The 21,265-nt window shown below is 44.2% G+C and overlaps 1 protein-coding gene and 1 long non-coding RNA gene across 4 annotated transcripts in view; one reads left to right on the top strand and one right to left on the bottom strand.

Moving 5' to 3' along the window:
* LOC125771431 (uncharacterized) overlaps nt 1-21,265 on the top strand; it is a 133,410-nt gene that overhangs the window by 19,982 nt on the left and 92,163 nt on the right. The gene's annotated exons all lie outside the window — the stretch shown is intronic.
* LOC125771506 (uncharacterized) overlaps nt 3,698-21,265 on the bottom strand; it is a 105,548-nt gene continuing 87,980 nt past the window's right edge. The window contains exon 3 of the long non-coding RNA XR_007419317.1: nt 3,698-10,211. This is a non-coding gene — a long non-coding RNA (uncharacterized LOC125771506). The remainder of the gene's footprint in view (nt 10,212-21,265) is intronic.

Below are 21,265 nucleotides of genomic sequence, written 5' to 3'. Positions count from 1 at the left end.
AAAAATCTAGCCGTGTGTTTATTAAATCGTTGGAACCCATTATCTACCTTCTTAAATCCTTTAAATCACCTTAATCCTTGACTGTGTCATACGAGCATGCCTCGAACTCGTATGGAATTAGCACACACAAGCAAACAAACTGCTGCCAGCTAATTTTGTCTCCGCTTTTGGCATCCTCGCATCAGTGCACGGTCGCATTGTGCAACTTAATTAGCGATGCATTCGGAAAATCCGCTTCTACATCCGCTTTTCCACCCCCGCTAACCCTCACCCTCCGGGGGGCTAAATTTATGATTGTTTGGCCATAGCGATGTTTACTTTCGTTTGACACACGGTGACACCGTTTGCTTTTTTTTCCTTTCGTTCCCCGATTTTTTTGCCTCGGTTCTACGTTGTTCGTTGGTTGTTGGGCGCAAAACGACGACCCTGACAAGGCCGTCGGGGGTGTTGGGCGTTCTGATTGTTGTTGTTTCGTCTGCACACCCGTAACGACAAAATCCGCTGCACAGAAACGATGATGATGTTGCGCTGCACGATAATGAAACAAAAAGGCCCGGGACGTCTTACCTGTCGGTGCCGACGGATCGGTGCCGTAGAATACCGGTCCGCTTCATGGAAGATGGTGGCGTTTCGGTTTCGGTGTCTTTTCCGCGCTGATTAATTATTCATGAAACGCTGCATGCAAGGTGCGGGAACAGGGTGCAAAGGGCCGGCAGATTTCCAGGCCTTTTATTTTTGCCACCCCGGACCCGGGAGGGTGGTTCGAAATTCCGCGGAATTTCGCATAGCGTTGAGAAAATGGAATTGTGGCGATAGATAGACTCGGGTGGCTCGGGCATCATTCCGCGGGAATTGAGATTTACGAGGGCGGGCACAATGATTCTGTTCCACGGCTTATTGTCTGCATGCCGGAAACGTGCACACAGTGCGAGGAGATAAGCGATCGTTTCGTGGTCGTCTCGTGGTCCTTCTTCGACGCGTAATGATGCGCTTGTTTTGGGGAGTTTGGAATTCACGGATACTGTGTGCTGTGATTTTTCATCGTTAGGGCCACGGTGTGCCTTTTTTGGTGTTCCATTTTTTCACATTTTTCCACCGTCGTTTATGTGTGTAGTGCGTGTAAAGGCCTTGTTACGTGATCGCCTTTAAGTGAAGCAAACCGGGCGAACGCAATTGTCCGAAGAAAGTTGTGTAGCCCTTTCACATGAATGACACGCTTGGAAAATAAAACAAGAGAGACGAAACCAAAAAAAAGTGCACCATCCGGAAGGGATATTAATTCGGTGACTTTCATTCCAAGCCCAGTGACCACCGCTTTGTTGTTTTGTCCGATTCGGACAATGTTCTTCACGATGACATAACGATTGTCTTCCACTTTTTTTTCTTTTTACTGTCCATTAAGTATGTTGTATGTTGTTTCCGTCTTTTTTGGCATCCCAAAACATCTCCTGATCCGGTGCGGGTGGGTGGCCTAATTATAAATATGCATCCAAGTTTCACCTCTTTCACTTACGCCCGGTTTGGTTCGGTGGTTTCATAGGGAGGATTTTAAACAAAAAAAACAATGGCTAAACGGGAAAATAGGGAGGTTTTGGCTCTTTAATGCGACTGTATTAATGCTGCGTGAAGTGTAATAATTATGAACCATGTTACGTTACGTACACATGTTTCCAGTCTGTCATATCTGTGAGCCCAAGGCTTTATGGTTCCTTGGGTTTCTTTGCCGTCTAACCACGCGCAACAGCGCTTCAGCATTTGGCTGAAAAAGGTAACGATTGTACACGGATTAATATTTTGAAAGCGCATCTCTTTCCCGGTTTCCCCCGCAACTCGCAACTTGCCTAAGCTGGAGATCTGAGAAAATGTCTTTTAAAATGTAGGTCGTTTGGAAAAGTCATCAGTATCTTCCCGAAACCGAGTTGAAAAAAAAACACCGCCTCCATGCAAGAACGTCCACACTTTGCATTTTTATGCTGATCTCGAATATTTCTGATGCGCGGTTAGTATCATAAAGTCAGCATACCGTTGCATGAACTATGTCGCTTTTTGAAATTTGTCTTTGAATACCCTGCACCACACTCGCACCAGTGACACAATTGCCCCTGAGTGTCAAGACATTACCCCAAAAACGGTTTGTGGGAGCATAAAGTAGAAGTAAAAAACCTTCATCTTCTCGGAGGAGTTTTCTTATCGAGAAATTTAACATCCTATTGCGACACGCGCTCTTTCTTCGCACCCAAACCGAAAATGCGTCACTTTTTTATGTCATCATTAAAAAAAGTGCTTTCCGTGGTGTTTTTTTTTTGGTGGCGAAAGTTGAATGTTTGTTTCCGCCGCGTTGAATTTCCGCGCGACCCACCAATGCAATTCGGTTTGAATTGGACACGTTTCGAACTGGACGAGCGAGGTGTGAATTTTCATCTCACGTAAAGGTTTTTTTTTTCTTCTCTTCGGTGTTTGTGTTCCGTATCCTATCTATTCACCATCAAGTGCGACACTGATGTTGTACTGATGGGGACAGAAAGAAAAAAAACCCAAATCGAAAACACTAACAATGTAATCTTGCACAAATGATCACACTGTCCAAAATTGGTCCAGTTGTGGTGACCTTTGGAGGGCATAAAAATAGATGAATCTCCCTGTCAGTTTTTTTTGGCCCGACCATCGGGTTGGTACACGCAGGGAAGTTTCTGTCACTCGTCATATACAATAACCTGGCGCTGATGATTCCGGTTTTTCCTGCGTCTCATCACCATCGGGATGAGGGTTCCGGAACCGAATGACGTCGAGAGATGACAGAAACGGAAATTAATTCAAATATTCATTTCCATATCATCAGGCCTATCGTGTGCTGTTTGGGGGGGCCGTGTGTATACCGGGCGTATCGGGGGAAAAAGGAACATGGTCGTCATCAGCATCAACATGACCACCGTGGATAGTACCGAGAGTACCTGGGATGGGACACGAGATGTAGGAAACCCACCATACATTGGGTGTGGTTTGCATCGCATAAAAAAAACATACATCACCATTCGTGTTTCGATGTGGTTAGGGGCTCCATTTTAAAAGCAACTTTCCGTCACTAGAACGAGGTGGAAAAAAAGGTGCCAAGGCGGGGTGAAAAAAAATGTTCCACCCGGCCGAGATGTGGGTGGATCAATTTATAGAAAGTAAGTACGGACGTGAAACTCTTCACACCACGCTAGCAAGAATGTCGCTTTTGTACAGCGAAAAAACGGGAAAAAGTAGAATGAATCGAATAAATTTACTTCCATCATAAATTTTTCCAACCGGCCCTAGTTTGACACTTTCTGACTGTTGGAGTCGCGTGGTCCCGTCCCGTACACTAATATTAGACTTGAAGTGCATTCCCTTCCAAAAAAGCAAAAAAGGCACCCTTCATACCACGAACTATTTTCATTCCCTGCCAGCTCGAGGTAGATTGATAAACAGCCAGCAACTGGTTCCCAGTTTTTTTGGGATTGCAATACTCTCAAGGTCTTTCCAGTACACAGTGCTCATAACGTTCAAGCAGACGTTGTCCCGTGTCCCGTGGATCACATTAGTCAATTTGTAAGCAGAAAGAACGACCTCGGTTAGGGTCTATTTTTAGTAGGCAACGCACTTACGAGATGCGTTTTGGGATGCACTCCGATGCATTACACCATTAAGGTTGGGTAGTTGCTTCAAAGTATGTATCTGTGGCTTTCCTTTCGAGTGTGATAAATTTTCCTACATCTTTCCTATACTTTGCAGAACCCATTCATACCGAGAGTACACACTCTCTCTCCCTGTTGTGCGCCGAAGATATACCTCAAGATGGAAGTGGAAGTGCATTTCACTGTCGCCGTTGTGGCCCCGCTTTTTTCTTCCTTCTTTCGCCGTGTATTTATTTTACTTCATTCCCGGATACTCGTTGCACTTAATTGCTACAAATCTCTGCGACGGTGGTTTGGTTTTACTGCTGGAATTGCCCTACGGTTTTACTGACGTCTCTTTTCGGGGAGGAAGGCCTCGAAATGGCTCGGAGTCGCGAGAGTGTGAAATTAAAAGCAGGATCACTTTTCTCAAGGAAAATGCAATTAGCTACATTCGAGTGTGTATACGTGTGTGTATGAAAAAGGGAAAGAAAGAGAAAGATTTGGTTTTGGTTTTATTTTCGTTTCACAATTTCTTACACTCCCCAAAAAAAAAACCCAGAGGCAAGAATGGCCTGCTCTGGATGTGTTGTTGTGCTATTGCTACATCGGCTCTAATTATAGAGCGGATGTCGGTACGGAAATGTCACTGGAAGCTTGGAGGTCCCCGGGTTTCGGGACGGGGCCCGAGATTTTGTGAGCATATGTCAGCTGCGGAGGGATCGAATTAAATGTTTTTATTAGGCGTAACATGAGATTTTAGAACACAGGCGTACGCCGGGCGGGTTCGTGTACGGTGAAGATAAGAAGCGAAGCATGAGATTGAAAGTGAATCGGCAGCATTCGTGCATCGGATATTGCGTTTTTGGCCCAAAACCCATCCCAATAGGACCATGGTAATGGTTTACATTTTCTGCGCGGAACAGCTGGCAAAAGCTTGTAAGCGTTTATTTTTTCCTGTACGGCGGCCTGTTCTGTAACGTTCTGTCAACAGGCAAGGGCAACATTGCATTGGGATGGTGGAGTTGGTGCCGATTTAATTAAAATCTTTCGACACCGAATACGGAATTGTTGCTGCAATCTGCTGCGAATAAAGTGTTGGGGTCAGATCGAAACATTTACTGTTTTAATAAAAAAAAGCCTGTTTCACAGTGATACGATGCAAAGGTAAATAAAATGTGTCGAAAATAATTAATTTCTTGTTAATACTTCCATTGTTTTTTTTTGGGTTGAAGGAGTGAGATGTTTATTTGTACAGCGTGAAATTAACTTTCCTATTAGTGTGTGCTTACTAATAGAATCTGTAAAATCTTTAAAAAAAAAACACTTGTTTAAGGCATGATAAATATTACTAAAATTGCTCCACCCAAAAAAACCCCATAGTGATGCAGTTTCGTGCAGTTGTAAACATTGCACCCCTTTTACGACCATTCTCAAACCAGTAAACACCGATTCGAACAACGGCACTGGATGGACCACTTCGTGACTGAAACCAATCTCCGCACCTTTAATTTTGTCTCCCTTTTGCGATCCTCACAACCCAAACGGCGCAGTGTTTTTCTTTGTCCGCCAAACTGGGGCAAATTCATTAGACCTCCAGCTGGATGTTGCTGGTAGTGGTGGTGATTGTCGTAGGTTTTTTTCACCTTCACCTTTCGCTAACCTCCTTACGCGCGCGGAAAGAAAGAAGCAAAGCGAGTAAAAAAAGGCACACAAAAAAACACTAAACGGCAGTCTACCAGCAAAAATACATTTGTCGAATGTTAGTGTACGGTGGCCGAGCGCACAAAAACAAATTGAGAGGAAAAATGGTATATCTCAGAAGAATCAAATCATCCCTCCCAAAAAGCAAAAGGGTGGCACAACAGAGGGGAAAGAACGAATAGCTACCCCAAAAAAAAATATTAGGGGAGAACTGTTTTGGTGTGGATCTTAGCAAAAAATGCCAAACTGAAGGAAGCTAATGTCCACAAATTAGTGGGCTCTAATCATTACCAACCAATGCTTGCTGTGTGGTACAATGTTCTACCACCAGAAAAATCACCCGTTCTCGCCGGTTCGTATGAAGCAAGCAAAATGGAGCGAACCGAAAGGCACAAAAACGGGGAGGTACACGCGTATAAGAAATGTCGAAACCACAGAAATCTCTCAACAAATGAGACAGCTTCTGGGAAAGTGGTGTGAAAAAAAAGAAGGAAAACTATCTCCGCTAACCCGACGACAAAGAGCTTTGTTGAACCGCATCAAGAGACGCAATAGATGTGGTTGAAACCAGAAAGAAAAAAAAAACACACAAAAACGAATTGGCCGCCAATGATGTGTCAGAGCAGGGAAACCCTTCCCTGTGCTGTGATCTAAACTTTCGACTTTGTTTTCACTGATCACCTTCGAGTGATGTTGTTGCTCTGCTCTTTATACATATCTTCCCGTCGTCCGACATGGCTCGTGTGGGTTGATCGTGGGGTTTTGACCATCTGTGGGCAGCTGTTTTAGTGGCGAGCGAATGATGTGGGTCCAAGACCGAATACTTGGGTTTTTGGGGATTTTTTTGTTGTTGTCTATTTGGGAGGCGAATTGTTTTTGGACATGACGTTGGATCAAACCTTCCTGGCCCGGATAAGCCTGGGATAGAAATTCAATCAATCAAATCGAATCGTTAAGCGGACGGATAGAATCAGGTCCCAAAAACGAGGGTAGCCTCAACCATGGGAGCATTCCATTACCGAAGAACGTAGAACAAAATCCATCCGTTTTGGAGAACGCATTGCTAGAACACCTTGCAAATCCCCCCCTGCGGTGCGGGAGATAAGTAATGGTGTTCGTATACAATTAATTTGATCGTGGCGAGTGATCCTCCACGGCGGCCTACGCGCCGTGCTGATCGTTGTACAATGTTTGCCGGGGGCTGGAAAACGTTCTAAAAACACGCTAATGATCGACGAAAACGAATGCGCAAATGTGTACGATTTGGTTGTTCCAGGTGTACCTGTAGGGTACGAGAAACACTCTATACGGTACCGGAAACTCTAAAACGAGTTTTGCGAGCGTGAAAGGGAGAAACCCAAGTGTTTAATGAGATTGAAATTGTTCTACCCTTGTTTCCCTTTCCATACAGCTAGGAGCATAGGTAAAAGAAACTCTTTTGCTCACACAGTTTTTCTAATGTGCATGACCTTTAACGATGATTAAACGGTTAATTCCTCGTTATTGGAGATGAACGCTTTTTTTCCGGAGGAGCTCTTCATCTTTGGCGGTACATCGTGAGGAACTCCCTCGGTGGGGCTATTACACCCTACCGGGGGGGATTATCGATTGCGTACCCTTCCACGGGCCAGAATTCGTTGCGGTTACGATGCTCATCTGGTGCCCCTGGGTAATGATGAAACTAATGCCCGAACATCGAACATTGAGCTTTTGGTTATTTTGTTTTTGGCTAACTAAACAGGCAGTTCTCGGCAGTTCCGTTAACTCTTGAGGTGTGTTGATTTGCCCGAAAGGGGGGAAAAACGTTGTCTCACCTGCCCAAATGGGAGCTCTATGATCATTAGAAAAGTGGTGTAACGAAGATTCTGTTGGTAGAAATATCGATGGCCATCAGTGGCCGATTTGCGGTACTTTTGAGCTATTGACATCATCGCGATGAAGAAGAGGTATACCTCACGAACTCTGGTGTGCAATTGCTTGACCACGAAGCTGCTAATGAATTTCTAGCGTTGTTTTGCGAGAGAATTGTCGAACTGGTGGGGAATATTTGACCTGCATTTCTTCGTGCGGTTGTGTACACAATATTTTGAGGCTATGCGTGAGATATAATTTCGATCCAATTTATCTACTGCTAATGGTTGGGTTCTCGCAAGTTTCTACACGAGTTCTTCGCTACGAAAGCGGTTTTATGCAACACAGTTTAAGCTTAATGTTGTGAATAACAACGCGTCAGTGTTTTGACTAGAATGCGGTGACAGAATTCATTTGTTTTGGTTAGTTAGCTATAATGTGACAGTTAATTAATCGTAATTAATCGATTATAGCAGACGAATGACACCGGGACGGAACGCCGTGAAAGGAAAAAGGATGGCCGTTAAGGAAAAGGGAATTGTATAAATAGGGGCCAAAAGACGCGCTTTCGGCCTCTTACATTTCAAAAACGCGGCAAATAAAGACCAATTTGTGGTCGCTAATAGGTGAACCAACAAAACCTTTTTCGAAGTCGCAATCATTTACAACACTTAACGAGGATCGGCTCAACATCACTCCGTTAAATTTGAAACCTCTCAGAAATGACAAATACCCTCCAGTGTGGAAGGTCTAGTGCTTTTCGATTCATTTAATCAGGTTTGTACGAGTGGTAAAAGGGACCGATATGTTCTCCAATTTCAAGGCATCATATTGTGCATAATGGGTCGAATGTTTTTTGGACGAAACCGAGACGAATATTTTTCGGGGCTTTCGGGATTCTCAAGGTTTGTCAACAACAACAACAAAAAAAGACGGTCGTTGATTGTAGTTTGAAGGCGGTTCGTAATTAAGTGTGACATTTTTGCATCCCATTCCGTACCTGGTCGACCGTATCGTTACACATTTTCCATTGCAAAAAGGGTCTCTATTGGTGAACGGCAGAGACCCGAAACGTTACCTTAATCAGTACCGGTGGAGGTTTAGTAGGTTCGTACCAGGCTCTCAAAGGATCAAGATTTAATCAAGGAACGCTCTCGAAAAAAGGTGGACTTTTCGGGCGCATTATGAAACGGAATATGCGCTTCTTTATGGTGATATTTTTCTTACCAAGCTACTCAACCCTGCCTTGAATGGAAAAGGTCGGTTCGACACCGTTTTTGGCAGCATGTTTGATGATCGGATGGTCCAACATTGAAACCTAATGCGAAATAAGTCGCAGCGCAACATGATTGGATTTCACTTAGCCGTTGGGTCTAAGGAAGGTCTTCATCTGCTGGAAAAGGAGTGGGGAGTTGTGTTTTTTTTCTTCAATTCCTCGGAATGTAGAGCCATACAAAAATGAGAGCATCGTGCACGCAGAAGATGCACGATGACACGCCGATCACTGATGCTGCTGATGATGACGATGATGAGATTGCGTATCGTCGGTTTTGGGGCAAGATGCCTGGGGGGACGGGGGTATGTTTGGCGATCGAGCACCAACTTTACATGCCCGCTGCATGAATGATTGAAGTGTGCTTGAGAAATGGCGGCCTCGATCAACATTTTTCATTTTCAAACTCATCATCAATTCCGCGACCACAGATACTTGAGCGGTTGGGGCATGAAGAAAAAAGGCTGGCAAAATTCGCCTGCCGGCATTATACCAAACCCAACACACACACACACATCGGTGACTCATGCTGGGGTTTGGATTTGGATTTTTTTCGTTTTCATTTTAGTGGTGTTAAATTGTTTTACGTAAAACCCAACCAGCTCAATCGCTTCCTTTCTTTGCCATTTTCTGTTCGTTTAGATAAAGCGTTTTGGAGATGGTGGCGTCATAGTGCCGCAAACAGACACAAAACTTCAAGTGGTGTGTATGTGTGTTTGGTGAGCTCCGCAAGCAAATGAGGCACACACAAAAAATAAAATCGACCGTCCTCTTGTTGATTAAACGACGCCCATGAATAATGAATGCAATTTTTATGTTTATGAGAAGTGGCCCGGCGCTCGACTCCCGATCACTGCTTCGGTCATTCGGATCTTCGGTTACGGCAAGGGCACCCCCAACAAGCAGGCACTTAGTTTAATTAAGCTAACAGCCTATAAAACCCTCCTCACCCACAGCTACCCAGAAGTGGACAAGTGGCGGCTAATCAGTCCTCAAGATACAAGCATATTCACATGAAGAAGAAAACGCTTGAGAACCGATCCTTATGCTCATGGATCGACGGGAGGCATCTGTTGCTTGCTGACAGCTTACAGCTGAAGTTGGTTGTGACGTTCTGCGCAACTTGGGAAAGTGGTCGAGAGATGAAGAAAGTGAGCGTCACCATGTAGTAAAGGTTATTGTTTTCATTGTGTTACGACATTTAACCATCACTCAAGCCACATTGGATGCGTTTTAGTGCTTGGGCAAACAAAAACACGCATGAAATGTACGCCGTACGTTGCTTTGAAGGGCTTTTATATGGGTGATGTTGATGGTTACATAAAAAAAACAGTCCTTATGACACCGTCTCGGCGATGATGATCTCGTGATGCGTTAAAGGTCTTTGCAAATGTACACCCAGGACATTGGGGCGGTTTACGAGCGCACAGTGAGTGAAGATCTGGTAATGATTTTTGTAAAACAAATCATTTTTCTTCAAAGTACCCCCACACAAGGGTGGAGAGTTTGGAGATGCTTTAGACGAAGGACTTTAAAAGGGAAAAGGGACCATAAATGTTTTGTGGGATGTATTTCTCGGTGGAGACATTATTGGGTTTAAGAAATCAAGCTTGGAATTCTGAATGTAACGTTTAAAGTATTGTCTTAAGAGAAGTTTAAAAATTCTCATGTTATGTACTTACCTTGGCATGGTTGACTTCAAATTTAACGCCGTAACACCATCATGATTCTTCCGGCAGACATTCCTGGAAGGTATTAAACATCACAGTGTTAAAAAGGTGCAAGCTATAGGACACGTAAGAGAGCGAGAGAAAAGGAGAGAAAAAAAAGAAAAACACCAACTATTACGCCATCACCGACCGTGGCGCAGTCGAGGTCAAAAAGGTTAAAAAAGGAATCGGACCCGGTACACACTATCGTCAGCACACTTTTTGCCATGGACTGGTTGATTATTTTTTTGTGTCGTGTACCTTCCTACTTCCAAACCGAGCCACCGATGACATACTTTTTCCCGCTGGTTTTGTTCCTTCACCAGCACGAAGGACCGCGCTTTGCGCTTACGCGTTCCCTGTGGCTTCCCTTTGCATCCTTGAATGCTAACTATCGGAATTCAAGGACACGTCCATTGGCGTGGTACCTTTTTTGTGTGTTTGTGTGTGGGTATGTCCTGATTGCATGTCCGTACCATGGGTGGCTGGCAGAGTTGGGTCTCGTGGATACTGCGGTGTACTGTTTTCAACGTCGTAGTCGTCGCCTTGTGTGAGTAATCGTTATGCCGTGATTCATTTCACCGTGGGATATACCCATGTTGTGAGGCCTTTTTAATGGGCCTGGTGGTGGACATAAAAAAAATATATTTGTTTCCATTTAAGAAGCCTAGAAGATAGGAAACGCATCGGGAAAAGGGGGAATAAAAAGCTAGACATAATACTGCAAGATGAAGGACTTCTATTCTTCGCTGCTAAAGATACTGGAGGATAAATTGGTGACTGCTAGACGTATGTTTACCACGTACCGGAATGCTCAGCTCCTTGCTAGCAGGCGATCTGAATATAAAGGAACTGAAACATCCATCTCGCTACAACCTGATTTCCTTTCCTTCAACGTGCGCCGTTGTCACAATCTTTCGATCTAACGTGTTCACAATCTAAAATGAATATCAAATCAAGCGAAAATCGTTTCCTCACGTTATCACGTCACCACGAACAACAGCCCGGGCCAGGTGAAAGCTTACGAATGTTCTACGTTCGTTTAGGGGAATGGATTTTTTTTCAGACTTCAACTTGTTCCTCACCAAGTTGTTGTTGAAAAATCATCTCCATTCAACAGCCGAGTCGCTGTGTGTGTGTGAGTTCTGCTTTGGAGTTTCTCGACCCGACCGAAGTACCGGCATCGCTGCACAGTTATCTCTCTAATCAGCTTATTTTTCAATCATGTCAACTATTTACATGATTTTCCTATTTTCCCCGACCGAAACTTTTCCACCACAGTTTCCCACGGATGTGGTGTGGTTTCGTGGCAGAAAAAAATGCGCACACAACCTCCAACGTCTAATGCCGACCTACATTTTGTGCGCCCGTCATGTGGTGTGTGCTCGGGATTGGAAATGTCAGAAGGTTCGGTGTTCGTGGCTGCTTGTGTTTTTTTTTACTTTCTTTCTGAGCTGGTTTTCCTCCCTCGAATGAATTCACCCATCCATCTGGATCCATCACCCGTGCCCAAAACTCACTGACCAGTGCCGGTGACGGATTCTGGTGCAGTGTCGTGATGAAACGGGAGTTTTTGAATTCGCCTGGGTATCACGTACCGTTTGGAAAATCACGACTTTCGCATTTGCCATCGCTAGCGTACAACACTAGCTCCGGCTGTCGGCAGCGATTGAAATGGATTTATTTTCGCACACGATGCACCTGTCCGTAACCTCAACTCCTTCACCCAACGATAGGGGTTGAGTGGGCGAAAACAGAATTAATAAGGTTAGGCGGAATCAGCGATTGCGATCCCCCGGAACACGGGACAAACGGGAACGATTGCACCTCTCCCTCGGGGAGGGCACACCAAAAGCAATCGAAAGTGTTTCGGTGTGTTGTGTAGTGGAGCAACTGCATCCATCCGTCGGTAATGCTGCGTGCTGCGGGAGGCCAACAGTTTTCGGATAATTATGAAACGCTTCTTCTCACGATGAAACGAAGCGCGCGCGCGCACGTTACGGCTCTGGCTCCCGTGGGGGGGAAAAGTTTAACTTGCGCTGGTCATAGTTGAGTGGCGCTTTTTGGCGGGGAAAGGAAAACAAATATGTGGTGCATCGGTAAGCGGTGGCCGCTTATGCACTGCACCATGACTAGAAGGGACCGGATGTTGCACGGTTGCGGTTCAGTTCTTGATTTAAGCAGGCAGTCAAGTAGAACAACCGTCCATGCGGTACGAATTCTTAGTCATACGCTACGTGTTACGTTTCGTGCTGTAGCTAGATGATTCATACGAATGGATAAAAATAGGTCTTCAATAATGGGTGAAAGGGACAAAAATGGTTTATTTCGATTATGAAAGAGGACTTTTTTTGAAGCGTAATTTATATTTAAGATTTTTATTTTTCCTCTATTTCGATTGTATATTTGAAATATTCCTTTAAGGGAGGGAAGAAAATCTAAATTCAAAAGAAACGTGATTAAATATCAATATACTATTCCTTCAATTGACCTTGTGCTTATCCACCACCCCTGAATATATAAACCTCACGCAAAAACCTTTAATTATGCTCGAGAGCATGTCTTCCCAAAAACCTCGCACTCGCTGTTATTAGGGCACCCTCATCCACACGCTAGCGTCCCTGTAGAAATATTAAATTTTCGCAATTCGCTTCGATCACGTAAGTGTGTCATTTCATCTTCCGTCCCGACCCGACAAAAGTTCATTAAATCAAGCATCTCAATATTATATTCTCGTTGCTGGGAAGTTTTCGGGAAAGGGGGTTTAGGGAAAGGTAGGATAGAAGGCAGTAAATTTATGCACCCCTCGCTCGTGCCCTAACCAACCAAGGGTAGGAGGCGTATTATTATGGCGTATTTTATCTCCCACGATCGGCATCGGCTAGCCGGGAGCTCCCGGTTTACTGGTCCGATCCGCGAATTGGTCACGTGACCGATACGAATTATTGCCCTGGTGGTATGTGATAAGCAATTACGGTACAGCCCTGGTACATCCGGTGTGGTGGTATGGTTTACCCGTAGCAAATGATGATGATGATGATGTTCGGGCCTTTTTTTCACTCCTGTCTTTAGCAGTTCTCTTCTCTTCTGATTAAATTCCCTCGAGGCGTTGTACGGCCAAAAACAACCCCTAAATCATACGAATTAGTTCCTTATACCGTTGGGTAGTAGTACTGCATCTTTAATACATCGAAATACACCTTATCGAACGTCGTCGAACGTGTGTTCCGGCATAAGGAAGAGGACACACAATATCAACGGTGAGTTCGTGTGTAGCATTATCCAAATATATGCAAGCCAACTTCATCGGGGTTTTCCCTCAAACCCCACAACCGGGTGAGATTGAATTTCCTAAATTCATTTTTCCCAATGTCCTTTCCTAAAAGCTGATCCGTTACTATTACGGACCAGGAGGGGAGGGTGGGAGGTTTTCCCAAACCCGGCTTGCGAGGTCGTAGTTTAACACCCAGCGCTTAATGGCGTATCAACTAACATCCTTTCCACCCCGGGGGCGAGTGAGTTTTCCGCTTTTTCCCCACCTTCAAAAAACGGGCTGATGTGGCATCCCGTTAGGGGATTAGTTCTTTCACATTCACCACCTAGTTTGGTATTAAATTTCCAAATATTTGTCGAACGCTGATGACACGAGGGTAGAGCGTCAAGGATGAGATGTGTTGCTGCTATAAGGTACTCCGGACACACCCTGTGTCAGTCTCATGTTGCCGTGTGTTCTCTTGTGTTTGCCGGCGGGTTAAATTTGTGGAAAACACGTGGCCGGTAGATAAGGTTGAGATTGTGTTATCTACGGGATGGATAGTTGCATCTACTCCATTAATGCGATAAGTTTAGGAGATACGATGGTGCAACTATGACTGTTTATATTAAGGATAAGTGTGAATAATTTCATAGCTCCACAAGTAATTACAAACCAAATTCATTGACCTTGTCATAATTAAGATTTGATTTCATTTCGACTCTCTGTTTTCGTAGTTTTTTTTAGATAACAACTTGCATTAGTTTAATCACACCACATGTACGTATGCTCATTTCCCCCGCTTTTCAATTTCAATTCCTCCCCCCAAAAAAAAGCACCAATACCGAACTGTATGTCATTATTTTGCAGGGGGAAAGCAACCGATCAGGTGGAAGAAACAGATCGTCTAATGGCGATGATGCACACGGTTCAACAAACGGCACGGTTTTTTGTTGAATGGTGTGAAAAATGGCCACGATCATAATCGAGTGAAAGTTCAGCACTTTCCACCTTCGGCTTGTGGTCTCGCTAGTCAGTGGAGTTGAGGTGTACCACAATGTGACCGCTCGGTGAAAGGGTAATGAACTTGAAATGTCATTAATGTGCACCAACCCTAACTTCCCTTTTTTGTGGTGTGGGGTAGAGGTGGGTAGAATGCATTCGTGCTGTAGAAAACCACTTAGCATGCCAATATTTGTCTCGACGTTGCCATAAAACCCGGAGTGCCCGTGCTGGTTCGTTCGCTGTTGTGTCGCGGTTGAGTTGAGCCCGGCCTTTGGCTCGTTCAACTCATTCAACACCTTTTCTGTTGATGGCGAGATGGACCGTTTCTACCGCTTGGAGGAACCAAACCACAGTATAGCTGTGTAGGGGTTGATTTGCAAAAGCGCATCTTTCCGTATACGATTATGCTCATTTATGAGACACATTTTAGACTAAGCGATGCATTTACTGGAATCATTCCCAACGGGTGAAAGTGACTACCTGGAGGGTGGGGAATTGATTTGCCCCAAAGCTGATTTCCTTTTCGCACCCCTAAAACGAGCGATTAAAGCGATCGTGTGGAATCGTTCCCGATAGTGCGAGACCACCCGATTTTGACACCCGATTTCCCGGGTGATGTTTAACGGCGTTACCGCGTGGATGGTTGAAGGAAGTGTCGACATGTCGTTTGGATGGTTATCGAACCACTAAATCCTAATGCGCCTCGACTGCGTCGATTCCGAAAGGTCGTTAGCATTTCCCGGGGAAATCGTTTTTCTTCCACCTCGCCCTTTCGTGTTTTTGAAATGGCTAAGGTATCAGATTTCATGTGTCTCGTGGCACGGAGTTTAATGTTGGAAAACAGAATAGGAAACCGAGGAAAATGGATTCCCGTTAGATAGGATAAAATGTTTTTTTTCTTACGTAAGAAGATTATCGGGAACTTCACACAGACATCCGTGTGTTTTTGCTAGAAGCCGAACTAATCTCTTTTGATGTGTAACGTGAAAAGTTCTCACTTGCCCCTAACCAAGGTTTGTACTAAGAATTTTATAAATGCTCCCGTTCCATGCATCCTTATGGATGCACTTTGAAATGCACTTGTCATTGTGGATATATTTCATGGAATTTTTTCGATCATGCACGTGTAATGTGCTACCAGTAATAAATACATCTCATGGCATTTAATCTTCATTTTGTATGAAGTGGTCCACGAACATGCTACATGTTCATTAGTGTTGGATAGCAGGGGAAAAAATGTTTTGTCGTTTTTGAAACATATTTCCCCAGCAAATATATTTCAAGTTCCTAGAAAATGGAGAACAAAACAACATGCTTTTGTGCACTACGTCGCTGTTGTTGAGCTTAATTACATTCTAACACGTTATCATTGGTTGGAAACCGTAATCAGGGGTATTTTTTATGCTAAATGTTGTAATGATGTAATGTGTTTTTAACATCATACCAGGCAAAAAATATTGCGTTACAAAAAAACTGTAGTCTCAGTAAAAAAATAAATTGAGGATTATATTTAGTAGAATTCACTGTTAGTACTTAACGACATACGATACTTACATCAATATTAATGACATATGAAAGCGTTACATGCGTTACAAGTGAAGCATGAGTGCAGGTTCTGGTTCTAGGTAGAAGCACTTACAACGCACTCGATCTACTTGATCATCGATGAGCGAATGTGTCTCATGGGACGAGACCTCAGGCATTAGCCTAAAACCGACACAACACGACATTGATTATGCTAACGAAGCAACATTATCGTTCCTTTTGAGCTTGTGTGTGTATGTGTGCGTACGTGTTTTCCTCAATCCCATCGGCTTCCGTTACGGAGTCGTTCCGATCTCAAGTGACAGTGCCTCATTTCAATAACAAGACAATCGAATTAAAGTTAATGGCACTCGTGATTGCTACATGGAAGCGGATTCTCGCGAGAATGCTAAGAAGCATTGGAACTCGCCCCTCCCCCCAATCCCTCGGTAGAATCCCACCCAAAAAAGGGGGTGCTGAGGGTGGGTACTTACCACATATAAATGTGGTGTTGTAGTGCATTAATTATACAAAACATTTCTATCGCAACCCAAGGGCGATCCGAAGAACCTGCATCGTTCGTCGCTAATGGAAAGCGCAAAAGGCGTGACAAAGAAGAGGGAAAATTCTTTTGCCTTCCTGCTGGACTGCAAACCCGCAACATCTCTCACACACACGCACACATACTCTTTTAATGGTGTTTCTTATCCGTTTGCTCGCTTTTCCCCATATCCTTTCGCCCGGGCCGGTGAAGTGCATTCATTGCAATGATGATGAGCATCATTATATCTTCAGAACTCAACTTGACATGATTTCTCGCACCTCTCGTCTGTTAGCCTCTTTGCTTTGTTGCATCTCCGATTCGCCCGTTTTTGTGGGTCGTTTGGGTGTCGTTCTGGAAGGAGCTCACCTTTCGAAAGGTTGTCCATACTGCGGTTATATTCGCTTCGCCACTTCGAGTAGCGCGCAATTATCTCAAAAAGTGGGCATTCAACAGGTTTTTTTTCCTCTCTTGTTTTATTTTTTTTTAAATGGTGCAGCAGGTCACGAAGTGCTGCAATTTGGTGCAGGGAACAGGTTAAAAATTGTCGAGGGGGAAAAAGGGGAGTGGAAAAACCGCCAAGACGTAAAACCTAAATATTTTCCCACTTTCGTCTGAAAAGGTGGCAAAGCACAAAACTGAGTAGCACACTCATCGACGAAGAAGATGAGAGAGTATAAAAAAAAGGAAAACATCGCGATCAGCCTGGAATGCCTGGCCGACACTTCAGACGTGCACACGTAGCAAGGACTGCCTCTTTCAGGGACACACATCTCCATGTAAAACATCCAGGCATTCAGACTTCTTGTGTTCTGCACGTTCACGTCAAAAGCATCACACCGTCATCCGTGGTTGATGTCGTCAGCGTCATCATCAGTAGTCGCGTTTTTTTTGGAAGGGTATTCGCTTCCATTCCAACAGCTCCAACAATGCCCTCAGGATTTTGCTCTAATTTTCACCTTCTTTAAAAATGGCAAAAAAATAAAAACTGGGAGAAAAAGGCATGATTTCGGGGAGCCAACCTGCCAGAAGAATGAACTATACATTTATGTTCCATGGCTTTTTTTGTTTTTCCCTTTGTAGCTTTGCCGTTCTTGAATGTCCTCATCTGCCTTAAGTCAACACATTCCAAGCCGCTGTTTAATAATTTTTGCACAACACTTTTGGGGCGTTTGGGTGTTTTTCTTTCCTGTCCATACTCTGGATGTTCGTAATTTTAGCATTTTTATTTCGGCTGCAAGCGTTGAACGGGATGCAAGCATCTCGCTTAGTGGGATGTAAAGAATGTCACCTTGCCGTTTTACACGGACATTTTTGCCATCCCCCTAGCCGAAAGGAGATTCGGGAAGAACTTAACACCGGTACTTGATGTGGAGCAAAACAACAAGAAAAGAACAAATCTCATAATGAAGAGCAAGTCGAGTGGTGAGTTCTGGTACAAGTGGCGGCTTCAAGTGAAGTGGCCAATTTAGGTTATTTCTTGTGTGAGCGTATGAGGAGGAGGGTTTGATTTCGTTCCCTCGCGCTTGGGCAATTTATTTCTCATTATCCAACAGTTATTGTGCTGGTATTAAATAATTTTTCAAACAAAAAAAATGAAGATTTGGCTTTTTTAATTGAAATGATTAGTCGGTCGAAGTTGTAGTACGGCGAGTGCTCTTCATATGGGCTTAATTAAATTAAAGCAATTTTAAGCTCAGGAACATTAGTTTGGTGTGTTACGTATTCGCGATGATTTAGGTCGTTTCACCTGCACGTACACGATCAATCATTCTGTAAACGTTTGAAGACCTTCACGGGTAAATCATCTCCGTTGCGAATGACTCTTAGAATTACCGTGCCGCACATCCGCGCAGTGTAGTGTTTGTGTGTCTTCCGCTTCCCAGGGCACACGAGCGGAAGCAATTGTGTATGGCACCGGTGCGCTACCGGAAAGCCTTGTAACCTCCACGTGGAGACCGTTTCACTCAAGTCACCACCGCCACAATGTATGACCCGTGCATGCGGAAGAGCTCAACCTAAGCCCCATGGCTCGTTCAATTTCGATCCATTGTACTTCGTTGGTTGCCAAGGGGTTGACCTTCGGGACCCCCCCTGGGAGATGAATGATCGGTAGAATCGGTTCATTACATGCTGTTTTATGCTTCGGGAAAGACGCTTAACCTTGCGGCACTATAGTGCGGTTCCACCGATGGAAGCTCGCACCTCTCGCTCAGGAAGGGCTTAAAGTGAGATTTCTTGGGCACAAGTTCTCGGTGGTACGTATGTGGGAACAAGCGTACGTAGATTTGACGGCGCAAGACGCACGTTTGGGTCCACGGTTCACTGAACCGCTCCGGAAAACCTTTGCTTCCATTTGACCTTAAATAAAAAAAACCCGAAAAAAGGTCTATAAAAGGTCGTTTCACAGGGGGGAGGGAATGGAGGGATGTATGTCCGTAGGTGTAGCATCTTAATGGTTTCGACGAAAACTTATCATCTGTTTCATTTTCTTTCGTCTTCGTCCGCGGCCAAAAAACCCCCGAAAATGTAACTCGATGCCCGCCTTTGGGATGGAGTTTCGTGGAATGTTCTTGCCCTGCGAGTTGTTTGAAGAAGCAAAGGGCGGGTTGGCGAGAGGCATTCCAAGGAACTCGGGGTGAGGAGCGTTTTGTACGATACAGGCGGTCGTTTCCGGAGTACGAGATTTTTCCTCCGTTTTTCCACTCATTAGCTTGCTTATGTTAATTTTATGGGCAAATTTCCAAGAGCGCAACGAACGAACCCAACCCACGTGCAGGTGCGAGGGTGGAACATTGAAAGGAAGGATGAGATCGTGTACTTCAAGGGAGTGATACTGTTTTGTTGCTTTTTTTCCCCAAAAACCCAAAATCCGCTTTCGGCAGAAGCTTTCGAGTTTGGCGAGATATTTCTCCCTGGTTTTTGTTTTGTTTGGCCGTAGAATTAAAAGGATGTATTTAACTCTTGAAAATAATAAAAATGTATTTGTTTTTGGCCTGCGTTTTGTTGTTCCAACAATTAACTGGCCCTGACCCTGCAGCAGCAATCCCAAATAAAACCCCGGTTGGTGATTCGTTTCCAAAAGGGGCAACAAACTTGGCGCCCAGGATTTATGAGCGAGGGTTGTGGAAATTATGAATCGACTCCATGGCACCACAATTCTCTCTCACACACACACGGCATCCTTACCCATCTTAAACATAAATGTGCGACCGTTTTTTAATATGTTATTTCTTCTCTTTCTTTGCAGGTAAATATATTGCTTCTGTTCACCATGGTTTTTATGATGTTTAAGGGGCTTTCTACACTTTCCCGTACCGAGGCGCTTTGTTGTTGAAGGTAATCCTAAAGGATTAAAGGTAAAACCAGACGAAATGCATTGCTATAGCTAGTGGCTTTAATGGCAATTGGCGCTGTGGTGCACAAAAGCTTTACTTGCACACAGGTCCGTCCGATCGGGAAAACATAAAACGGCGCTCAATTTTATGAGCCACATATATGTGTCCATAAAAGTGTCCCCGGGGTGAAGACACTCAGGTCTGGAACCGGATGCACCTTCAAGAACATAATTCTTATGGATTTTGTGTACCATAAAAGTAGCTTATGGGGAAGAATTTCTTTTTACAAAGTAGTACAAATGAAAGCTAATATACTTCTTTTTTTCGTGGAAAACTCAATATTGCATCCGTTATTCATCATCCAATTGGTAATGCAATCAATTACCTTTACCGATCCAATTGAAACCGAGAGCACTATCATCACCGTGGAATGATGATTTGTGTGTACTTATCTCGGTATGAGCCTCTTACCCGCATTATTATGCTCTAGATCGTGTCGATAATTTACCTAAGACGCAGATCCATAGGTAGAGAACGATCGATCGCAGCTGCTGCTGCTACGGATTTCTATTCGGAACTCCTAATAATGGAAGCTTGCTCGTGCTTGGCATACAATAAGGGATGAGCTCTGTGAAGATGAAGGCAAATGAGAAAAAAAGGAAAAAACATACCAAACACACCCACCCGGAGCTATTTGTTGTTGGTCCGCGTGACGTACCTGCAGGTCCGATTTCTTCGGTATGATCTTTACCAAAGCACAACCTCAATAAAATGCTCACCCCGAAGCATATGGTGCGTGTTCTTGCAGCCTTTATTGTTTGTAATGAAGATAAAGATGAACGTTCGCTCAGACACACACACGGAGGCTTTCTATTGAAAGAAGAAAAAAAAGCTTTTCAGGTCGAAGCATTCTTGAGTTTGAAAACTGTGGCTCATAACTTAGCTCCGGAAGGAGGTATGCATTTCTCACCTTTTCCTTTCTCGGTCTGCTCGAAGGATAGGTAGGCAGCTGCGGCTATAAGCCATCCTCCCAAAAACCCATTGTTGCGTCCTCCGGCTCCAGGAGTTAGGCCATCTGAGGAACCTTTTTTCTCTCCTCCGTCTATACATAATGCATTGGGTTGGAGTATGGTATGGATCTCACATCCCAACAAATGCCTATTAATTATCCCCGACTTGAAGGCCATCCCTGGAGATCGGACCCTGGGATGGAAGAGAAACCAGAAGGTTCCTTCGCCTCCTCCAGTCGAGTCCTTTGTCTGGTAGGTAGGTGTAGATAAGAAGAAGCATCATAATCTTGGTACACCTTTTTGCCAATTGGCTCCGCACCGAGGTGAAGCGAGAGGAGAAAAAAAAACACAAAACTAAAAAGGGCTCTATTTTCTATTTCTGATCGTTTTCGTTACGATGCTTTCTTTCCTTTTTTTTA

Source organism: Anopheles funestus, chromosome 3RL (assembly GCF_943734845.2).
Source record: "Anopheles funestus chromosome 3RL, idAnoFuneDA-416_04, whole genome shotgun sequence".
Lineage (NCBI taxonomy): Eukaryota > Metazoa > Arthropoda > Insecta > Diptera > Culicidae > Anopheles > Anopheles funestus.
Note: the sequence above shows the minus strand (reverse complement) of the source record. Positions and strands in the feature narration are given on the sequence as shown.